Raw genomic sequence first — 10,557 nt, forward strand, 5'->3', positions numbered from 1 at the left:
GTCCAGACGGGGGGAAAGGTCAAAAAGAAAAATGATGTCCTGGAGGCCCGACGAGGACAACCTACCACTGCTGCAACTGAGAGTAAAAACGGGCATCTAAACGGAATTTTTTGGAAAAACTCAAAGAAGAAACCCCCCCAAAAATCAAGTTTCCCACCTTGATTGCAAATAGAAACAAAAGAAATGCATTGTAAAATGCCCAGAATGCCCCCAAGAAAATCAGGTCAAGAGGAAAAAAACTAATCCAAGCTGCTGCCCAAGTTTTGGAAATTGGGCTTTGGGAGGTTTTTAAATTTCCTAAATTAAAAATTCAATCTTAAAATACACCACAAGACCTCCAAAAGTTTCGGATCGGTCGTGACGATTTTCAAAAAAAAGTCGATAAATAGTACCAACTAAATTTGTACTAAATATTTGCAAAACCTGGCAGCAAGGATTTTCTGGAAAAATATGGATTTTTGAGGGCCAAGATGATGTTTCCTGGAAAAACACAAAAAATAATCCCCCCTCAAAATCAAGTTTTCTACGTGACACATGTGGGAAAATGAAAAAAACTCATTTTGAAATACCCAAAATGCCCCTGTAACAGAATAGGGTCAAACAAAAAAATAGGCAACTTTAGGTTTTTGTTTAACCAGGGAAGGTATTGTTTGCCAAAGTGAGCATGCAAGTGTAAGTAATATGATAAAATAGATGTGCTACAATGGCCTATGGTCTCATTACAATACATTTACAACATTTGACATGTCAAACCTCCAAGTTAGAAAAATTACATTTCATAGACAAATCATGAACATGCTAACACTTGCATGTGAACAAAAATGCTTCTAAAGAAGCTCAACTCAGCAAATCACCCAAACAATTGCAATCTCCAATCTTGTATCCTGTACCTGAAATATGCCCCAGTATCATAGGGGTGAGTAACATAAAGTTACTCGTAGGAAATGAGCATGCATCGACCTACGTTTTACAAGTGTACATGATTTAATCATTGTGGTTCATTCTACCTAACGTCTATGCCAAAGGTGTAGCTCAGGGAGCATCCTAGCTGCCTAAGATCATTTCTAGCATAAAACACATCCTTTATGCAATTTCAACAACACAAGAGCATTCTACACATAGCAACAAGATATAACATGCTTACACAAAGCAACTAGTTAGAAACATGCTTACATAGAGCAACCAGATAGAAGCATGCTTACACAAACCAACTAGATATAGATTCTCAAGGTTATCAACTTGAAATCTCAAGTGCAACATCAACTAAATATAACAATTTAGCATAATTAGAATATCTAATACCACACATCAAGACATAGATTCTCTAGGTTATCAACTAGCAATCTAAAAGTGTGAAATCAACTAAATATATCAATTTAGTATGAATGTACTTAACAACATCAAATCCCCAATTACCAAAACCACAAGTCACAATTAAACATTGGTTGTCAACTTGGAATTAGATGCGAAATCAAATAGTGGAAGACTTGGACATCACAACTCGGATTTCCGCCGAGACAAGGCAAATTTGGAGCTACTAACCCCCAGGCAGCCTACCCAACGTGCGAACTTTAAATGGCTAATTTGGAGCTATTAACCCCCAGGCAGCCTACCCAACGAGGGAACTTTTGACTTAGAAGACTCTTGTGCCCGTACTAGAGCCAAACCCTAGCCATCACAGCTTAACAATTTCCCAAGTAGGTTGTAACCACACAACACATGCTCTAAATCCACAACAACTATAGGATGACAATGTCGAATCTTCAGAGCGCGATTCGTTACGCGCTATAATAACATCACATGTCGAATCTTCAGTGTGCGATTCGCTACACGCCATAACAATATAATCCAATATTGAAAACATAATTTATAAATCTATTACAAGTCTAAAATCATGCTTCAAACATACTATCAATGCCAATTTCAGGATTTAATCATTAAAGCAATAGAAACGGAATTTTATCAAATAAACTAATTAAATTCCCTAGCTTTCAAATCTCAATCAAATGGCCCCTAATCAATGCATATTATACAATATAGCATAATATATACATACATTCACTAAAATCTCAATTAGGCCAATGGCACAACAAGGTAGAATTTAATTATATCATGATAATTAAACTTCTAAATTTCAAAGCAGCTTCAAATGGTCCCAATTTAATATATATTAGTACAAAAGTCCTAGTCATCATGATTATGAAGTAAAAAACTTAATTGGGCCAAGGGAACCATTAAATAGATTTTAATTAATCATTTAATTTAAAATCTCTAGATTTTCATACTTGTCCAAATACTCTCAAATTAAAGTATGTTAACAAACATGCTAAGACTTAATTTAAAAGTATATTACAAGTTCATTTCCGGAAAAGTATGGCCATGGGATTTAATTTTTCACCAAAGATAAATATTAAATAAAAAGTGCAATTCTTATTCAATTAAACTCAATTTAATATATGTTAACAAACATATTAAAACATGATTTTTTAGCATGTCACAATTCCATTCTAAGTTATACACATCCTTGTGAATTAAATTTCATACGAAGAAAAAATTAATACTAATTTTCTAGAATTGATACAAAGCATGCAATTAAGTTGTATAATCATGCTAAACACTCAATACAACACACACAAAAGCCTAAAACATTCCCTACCTCAATTTGAGATGAAAATCTCAAAAGCCACCAAATGGAAACCGCTCCGAATCCGACAAAACTTCTAGGTTTTGTCGGGGACTACACCGTGCACATAACCCCCAAGGAAGCCCCATCAAAATCACAACTTGACCTCAAAACCAAACTCAAGAAATGGTCAAAATTGAATTCTAATAAGGGGGAAAGGTAGAGCACGGCGAGGGGAACAACAAACGTTAAGGCTAAAGACTTTCCATCAAGGAAAAGTGAACCAAAAAAGGAGAGAGAAGATGGCAGCACCCCTCGGGTTGCCATGGGAGCTCCAGGTCGTGCATGAAGAGGGGAGATGATGAAAATGAAATATCTCACCCCCCTTTATAGAAATCTCAAAAAGTGCCCCGAACGGGCCCCACTAGGTCTGAAAAAGTAAAATTTGAGCAGATGCACTCAAATGGCAAAACTTTTTGAATGAAAAAGATTCAAAATGATAAAATATGAACAACAGAAGAAATGGTAATGAAAACCGAGTCCCGAACAGAAAGTTATGCAAAAAAAAAGTTTGGCGCAAACCGGGGCCAGAAATCCTGAAACTGGAAAACATCGACCAGGGGGAAATTCCAAGAGTACACAACTCGATGAAATGTGAAAATGAATCCCGTACGAGGATCCAGGCTTAAAACTAGGCATTTAGCAATAACTTTCATTAATTGCACAATGGCCCCTCCAAAAAGTGAAAACTGCACTAATGCCCAGAATGAAAATATCTTCCAAAAATATTTTCTTACAAACCCATGAAATAAAATATCTTCAAAAGATATTTACGAAAAACACCCCAAGAAAAGAAAATAATTTCAAAAAACTTTGCATCCATGCCCCTATGGATACCGAGAGCAACCAGAGTACTTTTTTGCAAAAGTAAAGATACGTATTTCGTGGAAACCACTCAAGATGGAGATACATGAAGTCAAAAACCAACTCCGAACACAAGAAGTGTGATTACGCCAACAAAGTGTCAAACGGGGAAAAGACAAAATAGGGAAACAGACGAAATAGGGAAAAGGACGAAAAGTGAATAGTATCGAAAAACGAAAAATGTGGAAATGACTCGGTCCTCAAAGGAAGTTGTCAATCCACAGAAAAGAGTCTCGGAAATCACTCCAGAGCACTCGAGATGACACTAAGCGAAGAGGAACTGAACCCAGAAAGGAAAGACAACGGAAAAAAAATATCCTTGAAAATCCAGGTCATTACAACCTTCCCACCTTAAAGGGATTTCGTCCCCGAAATCCAGCCCCAACCAAAACAAAAAGGCGAAACCAGGATAACTACAGAGTACATCTCCGAGTATCCCACACAACGCGATACAAAAGCAATCCCAAAGTTGAAAGACAACACACAAACCAATGTCATTCGCACCCACGTGCTAATGACAGGATAACCTCTCACAAGGAAAGTGATTAAATGGCCACCCAACAAGTCAGAACTCACACACCGAACCCAAGGTGAGACAAAGGAACGGAAGACAACAACCTTAAACATCCCTCTAGATGAACCATCATACCGATCCAACAACGACCACCAAAAGATCTCCAAGATAACCACGTATCATATCAGGGTACCGAACAAGACGATGCGGCAGTACGAATAGCGACCAGAACCCGCCCACGACGTACTCAAATGTGTGGTAGCAATGATAGTGCCTAGTGCCCGCCCACACTTACTCGTCAGTAAGGTAGCATCGACGGCAACTAGTACTCGCCCACAACACACAACTTTGTACGGTTATACGGTAGCATGGCAGTATAAGGCACTAATTCATAACCTGCCCCCCACTAGGTCTACCCAAGAAACCTCTCGATACAAATGACATCAATGTCAAAATTAATCATTACCAAAAGCACTACGGAGACTAACATTTTGTGAAAGTTGAGGTATCGTCCAAAAATGTCTAGCCAGACCATCCTAGCCAATCCCAAAACTCTGACAACAACGCCATAGGTACCGCTATGCTTAAGGCCTTAAATACTCAATACAACAAAACCAACATCTCCAATGTCTCAAAATACCCCTATTAACAACATTAATTAGGAATCCAAAACTTGACAAGCAAATCAACGCCTACAGAAATCAAAACGAACCTCACAATAAGACATTTCATCGAAAGTCTTTCACATTTCTCCCTGAAATAGATCAACTACAAGACCGATCACCATGATCAAACATCAGATCCACATCCCTATCACGGATAACTAAATCCTCAAAATATAAATCCACCAAGTGGCACACACATGAAAATGCCAATAACTAAGGTCACAAGATGAATCTCTCAAAACCATGCTTGGCAACACCAAGCTAAATCAAGATTCCTCAATTTCTATCGATCCATAAACAACCACTGGAACTACGATTCCTCAAAACCATGCCTACTTATAACTAGGACGAGAAACTCCACAACAAGCCATATCCAACAACGATCCTCCAAAATCCTTCCTAAGAGTCAACCACATCAAGGCCTCCAAAATGAAAACAAGTCTCCAGAAGATATTCTCAAAAGTGCATCAAGCTCACCTCACGAATCAAACAAATCCTCAATGATATGGACATAAGTCCCTGTATAATGACCTCACACCAATCAACTCACTCTGAGCACCACAACCGTCAATAACCACGGTAAAAACTCCCCAAGGGAAGACACGAAAGAAAGGAAACCACCAGTCCTAAGAAGGACAACACCACGAATCTATCTCTGAAATGGAAGACAACAAGGTCAAATACTTCACCCCCTACATGGAAGTAAGTGAACAAAAATCCCATCAAATCCTCACCAAGGACTCAAAACAACGATAGTGATCCTTACGGACCAACCAACCCCAAAACTCTGCACCACGCAACGAAGAGAAGAAACTCACTCCTTGTGAAGTCCCTTACTCGAATAAAGAAGAGAGAAGAAACCCTATCCTCCCACAAGTGTCGATATGACAACCACGAAAATGGAGCATCCTTCCCACCTTGGGGAAATGGACAGCTCAAGACAAAACAGATGTGACAACTCCTCTATAAGGAATCTTACAACGAAACCCTTACGAAAACCCACATACACTCTACGTGCAACCGAGGGAAAATAAAAGGGAAAACCAACCCTGAAAATCATGCATATAATAAAGAATACAACTACTAGAAGGAAAATCTACTCACATAGATAAAAATCAAAGGTATATGCAACACGTCTCCACGTAAGCACAAAAGCATGTCACTAAAGCGCAATAACAATATGGCGTCTCTAAGTATATAAAGAAGGCATGCTAATGCCACACGACAAGAAGGCATATGTGGATAGACCTCCACCTACTCAGGGATCACAATATCATGTATCAAACTACTAACATAGTAGAAAACGAAACTGCAGAAGATAAAAAAAATGATGCAATAATGAATCCTATGGACATCGTGTCCTAGAGTGCCTAGGTAAAAAGGAAAGTAATTCCTAGCCATAAACTGTTTCCAAAAATCAGTGCGACAATAACTTGTCTCCAAACAAACGGGAGCCTTTACCACAATGGTAAGACTCTAACAATCCATCTTTGAAACTAGAGGAGACACTACAAGTGACACTAACATTGCAGTGCTCTCACTCTACCCGAAGGATCAATCAATCGACTTGATCCCAAAAGGATCATCACGCTAGAACTCCTTAAAGAAAATGGCAACTACAACCATACCAACAACAACCAAATCAATCGTTACGACTGATCCTCAAAATAAACACCATCATCATCGATCAAAAGGACAATGCCTATCAAAACAAAATTAACACTGATTCTATCCGAACTGCACATATAGCATGTCAGTACGGTAGCATGACAGTGCCATTCACCCGCCCACAACTTACCCGCCCTCGAAAAACGTAAGTTCCAGAGGAATCATCCTGAACAATTAAGGATCCTACGAGGTCCATAACCTCATAATGGCCCCAAACCAACAAATCCAGCACTATGGTAACGCCAAACAACTCATCTCACGAGTGCCTAAACAAAAGGTGACCATCCACCTACCTTAAAAAAGTTGACAACAACTTATACTACCACGAAACTCTGACTACAATCACCATCAACCTCAACTCGTGCCTCAATGACCCATCCCGTGTCATGCCAATTATGCAACACAATTATGCCTATACAATTCTAATCTAACATACGTCACATGTGATGCTCCTTACATGAGAATAAAACAATGTTAAACGAATGGCATACAACATGTAGCACCTAAGCATATAAATATGTTAGCAACCAAAACATGTTATTGTAAAGCATATAAACACATAGAGTATGGCAACAAAAGCATGATATGCACCCGAAACCCGTTGTACTAAGGTTTTCGAACCTAGGAGCTCTGATACCACTTATGACAGCCCAAGTTTTTGAAACCCGGTGCGTCAGTGATGACCAAAAGATGACCCGATAATGGATCCAAAATGCGGAAGCGAAACGTGAAACAACAGTCTCTAGAGATACAATGCATCTCTAAGACACCAATGTGACCCTCAATGAGGTCACGGAACCCAAAGGAAACAAATGCAGAAGTGTCGTTTCAAAAACGGACAAAAAGAACCTAGGGTCAAAATGGTCATTTTGCAAAAAATGGATTCAGGTGCTATCGAGCACACCGCTGGAAATACAATGAAAAATTAGTCAAGTTGAAAAAAAAGTTTACTCAATTTGGAGTCCGGACGGGGGAGAAAGGTCAAAAACAAAAATGATGTCGTGGCGACCCGACAAGGACAACCCACCACTGCTGCAACTGAGAGTAAAAACGGGCATCTAAACGGACTTTTTGGGAAAAACTCAAAGAAGAAACCCTCCCTAAAATCAATTTTCCTACCTCTTCCATGAACGAAAACAAAAAAATGCATTGTAAAATACCTAGAATGCCCCCAAGAAAATCAGGTCAAGAGGAAAAAAACTAATCCGAGCTGCTGCCCAAGTTTTGGAAATAGGGCTTCAGGAGGTTTTTAAATTGCCTAATTTGAAAATTCAATCTTAAAATACACCCACAAGACCTCCGGAAGTTTCGGATCGGTCGTGACGATTTTCAAAAAAAAGTTGATGAATAGTACCAACCACATTTGTACTAAAAATTTGCAAAACCTAGCAGTAAGGATTTTTTTGGAAAAATATGGATTTTTGAGGGCCAAGATGATGTTTTCTGGAAAAACACAAAAAAGAAAACCCCCCTCAAAATCAAGTTTTCTACGTGACTCATGAGGAAAAATGAAAAAAACTCATTTTGAAATACCCAAAATGCCCTTGTAACAGAATAGGGTCAAACAAAAAAATATACTACTTTAGGTTTTTGTTTCATCAAGGAAGATATTGTTTGCCAAAGTGAGCATGCAAGTATATGTAATATGATAAAATAGATGTGCTACAATGGCCTATGGCCTCATTACAATACATTTACAACATTTGACATGTCAAACCTCCAAGTTAGAAAAATTACATTTCATAGACAAATCATGAACATGCTAACACTTGCATGTGAACAATAATGCTTATAAAGAAGCTCAGCTCTGCAAATCACCCAAGCAATTACAATCTCTAATCTTGTATGCTGTACCTGAAATATGCCCCAGTATCGTAGGGGTGAGTAACATAAAGCTACTCATAGGAAATGAGCGTGCATCGACCTACTTTTTACAAGTGTACATGATTTAATCATTGTGGTTCATTCCACCTAACGTCTATGTCAAAGGTGAGACTCAGGGAGCATCCTAGCTACCTAAGATCATTTCTAGCATAAAACACATCCTTTATGCAATTTCAACAACACAAGAGCATGCTACACATAGCAACAAGATATAACATGCTTACACAAAGCAACTAGTTAGAAACATGCTTACACAAAGCAACCAGATAGAAACATGCTTACACAAACCAACTAGATATAGATTCTCAAAGTTATCAATTTGAAATCTAAAATGCAACATCAACTAAATATAACAATTTAGAATAATTAGAATATCTAATACCACACATCAAGACATAGATTATCTAGGTTATCAACTAGCAATTTAAAAGTGTGAAATCAACTAAATATATCAATTTAGTATGGATGTACTTAACAACATCAAATCGCCAATTACCAAAACCACAAGTCATAATTAAACATTAGTTGTCAACTTGGAATTGAATGCGAAATCAAATAGTGGAAGATTTGGACATCATAGCTCGGATTTCCGCCGAGATAAGGCAAATTTGGAGCTACTAACCCCCAGGCAGCCTACCCAACGCGCGAACTTTAAAGGGCTAATTTGGAGCTACTAAACCCCAGGCAGCCTACCTAACGCGCGAACTTTTGACTTAGAGGACTCTTGTCCCCATACTAGAGCCAAACCCTAGCCATCACAGTTTAACAATGTCCCAAGCAACTCCAAAATAAATAAGTTAACTGCTTATATACGTATTAAATAGTACACAAAACTACCTTCATTCACAAGTAGGTTGTAACCACACAACACATGCTTTAAATCCACAACAACTATAGGATGACAATGTCGAATCTTCAGAGCGCGATTCGTTACACGCTATAATAACATCACATGTCGAATCTTCAATGTGTGATTCGCTACACACTATAACAATATAATCCAATATTGAAAACATAATTTATAAATCTATTACAAGTCTAAAATCATGCTTCAAACATACTATCAATGCCAATTTCAGGATTTAATCATTAAAGCAATAAAAACGGAATTTTATCAAATAAACTAATTAAATTCCCTAACTTTCAAATTTCAATCAAATGGCCCCTAATCAATGCATATTATACAATATAGCATAGTATATACATACATTCACTAAAATCTCAATTAGGCAAATGGCACAACAAGGTAAAATTTAATTATATCATGATAATTAAACTTCTAAATTTCAATGTAAGTTCAAATGGTCCCAATTTGATATATACTAGTACACAAGTCCTAGTCTGATTGTCAAGTAAAAAACTTAATTGGGCCAAGGGAACCATTAAGTAGATTTTAATTAATCATTTAATTTAAAATCTCTAGATTTTCATACTTGTCCAAATACTCTCAAATTAAAGTATGTTAACAAACATGCTAAGACTTAATTTAAAAGTATACTACAAGTTCATTTCATGAAAAGTATGACCATGGGATTAATCTTTCACCAAAGATAAATATTAAATAAAAAGTGCAATTCTTATTCAATTAATCCCAATTTAATATATGTTAACAAACATATTAAAACATGATTTTCTAGCATGCCACAATTCCATTCTAAGTTATACACATCCTTGTGAATTAAATTTCATACGAAGAAAAAATTAATACTAATTTTCTAGAATTGATACAAAGCATGCAATTAAGTTGTACAATCATGCTAAACACTCAATACAACACACACAAAAGCCTAAAACATTCCCTACCTCAATTTGAGATGAAAATCTCAAAAGCCACCAAATGGAAACCGCTCCAAATTCGGCAAAACGTCTAGGTTTTGTCGGGGCCTATACTGTGCACATAACCCCCAAGGAAGCCCCATCAAAATCACAACTTGACCTCAAAACCAAACTCAAGAAATGGTCAAAACTAAATTCTAATAAGGCGGAAAGGTAGGGCACGGCGAGGGGAATAACAAACGTTAAGGTCGAAGACTTTCCATCAAGGAAAAGTGAACCAAAAGAGGAGATAGAAGATGGCAGCACCCCTTGGGCTGCTATGGGAGCTCCAGGTCGTGCATGAAGAGGGGAGAAGATGTAAAATGAAATATCTCACCTCCTTTTATAGAAATCTCAAAAAGTGCCCCAAACGGGCTTCGCCAGGTCTAAAAAAGTAAAATTTGAGTAGACGCGCTCAAATGGTAAAACTTTGTGAACGAAAAAGATTCAAAATAATAAAATAT

The sequence above is a fragment of the Cornus florida genome, unplaced genomic scaffold (genome assembly GCF_030987335.1).
Source record: "Cornus florida cultivar Cherokee Brave unplaced genomic scaffold, ASM3098733v1 CherokeeBrave_3.0.0_Hap2_Chr06, whole genome shotgun sequence".
Lineage (NCBI taxonomy): Eukaryota > Viridiplantae > Streptophyta > Magnoliopsida > Cornales > Cornaceae > Cornus > Cornus florida.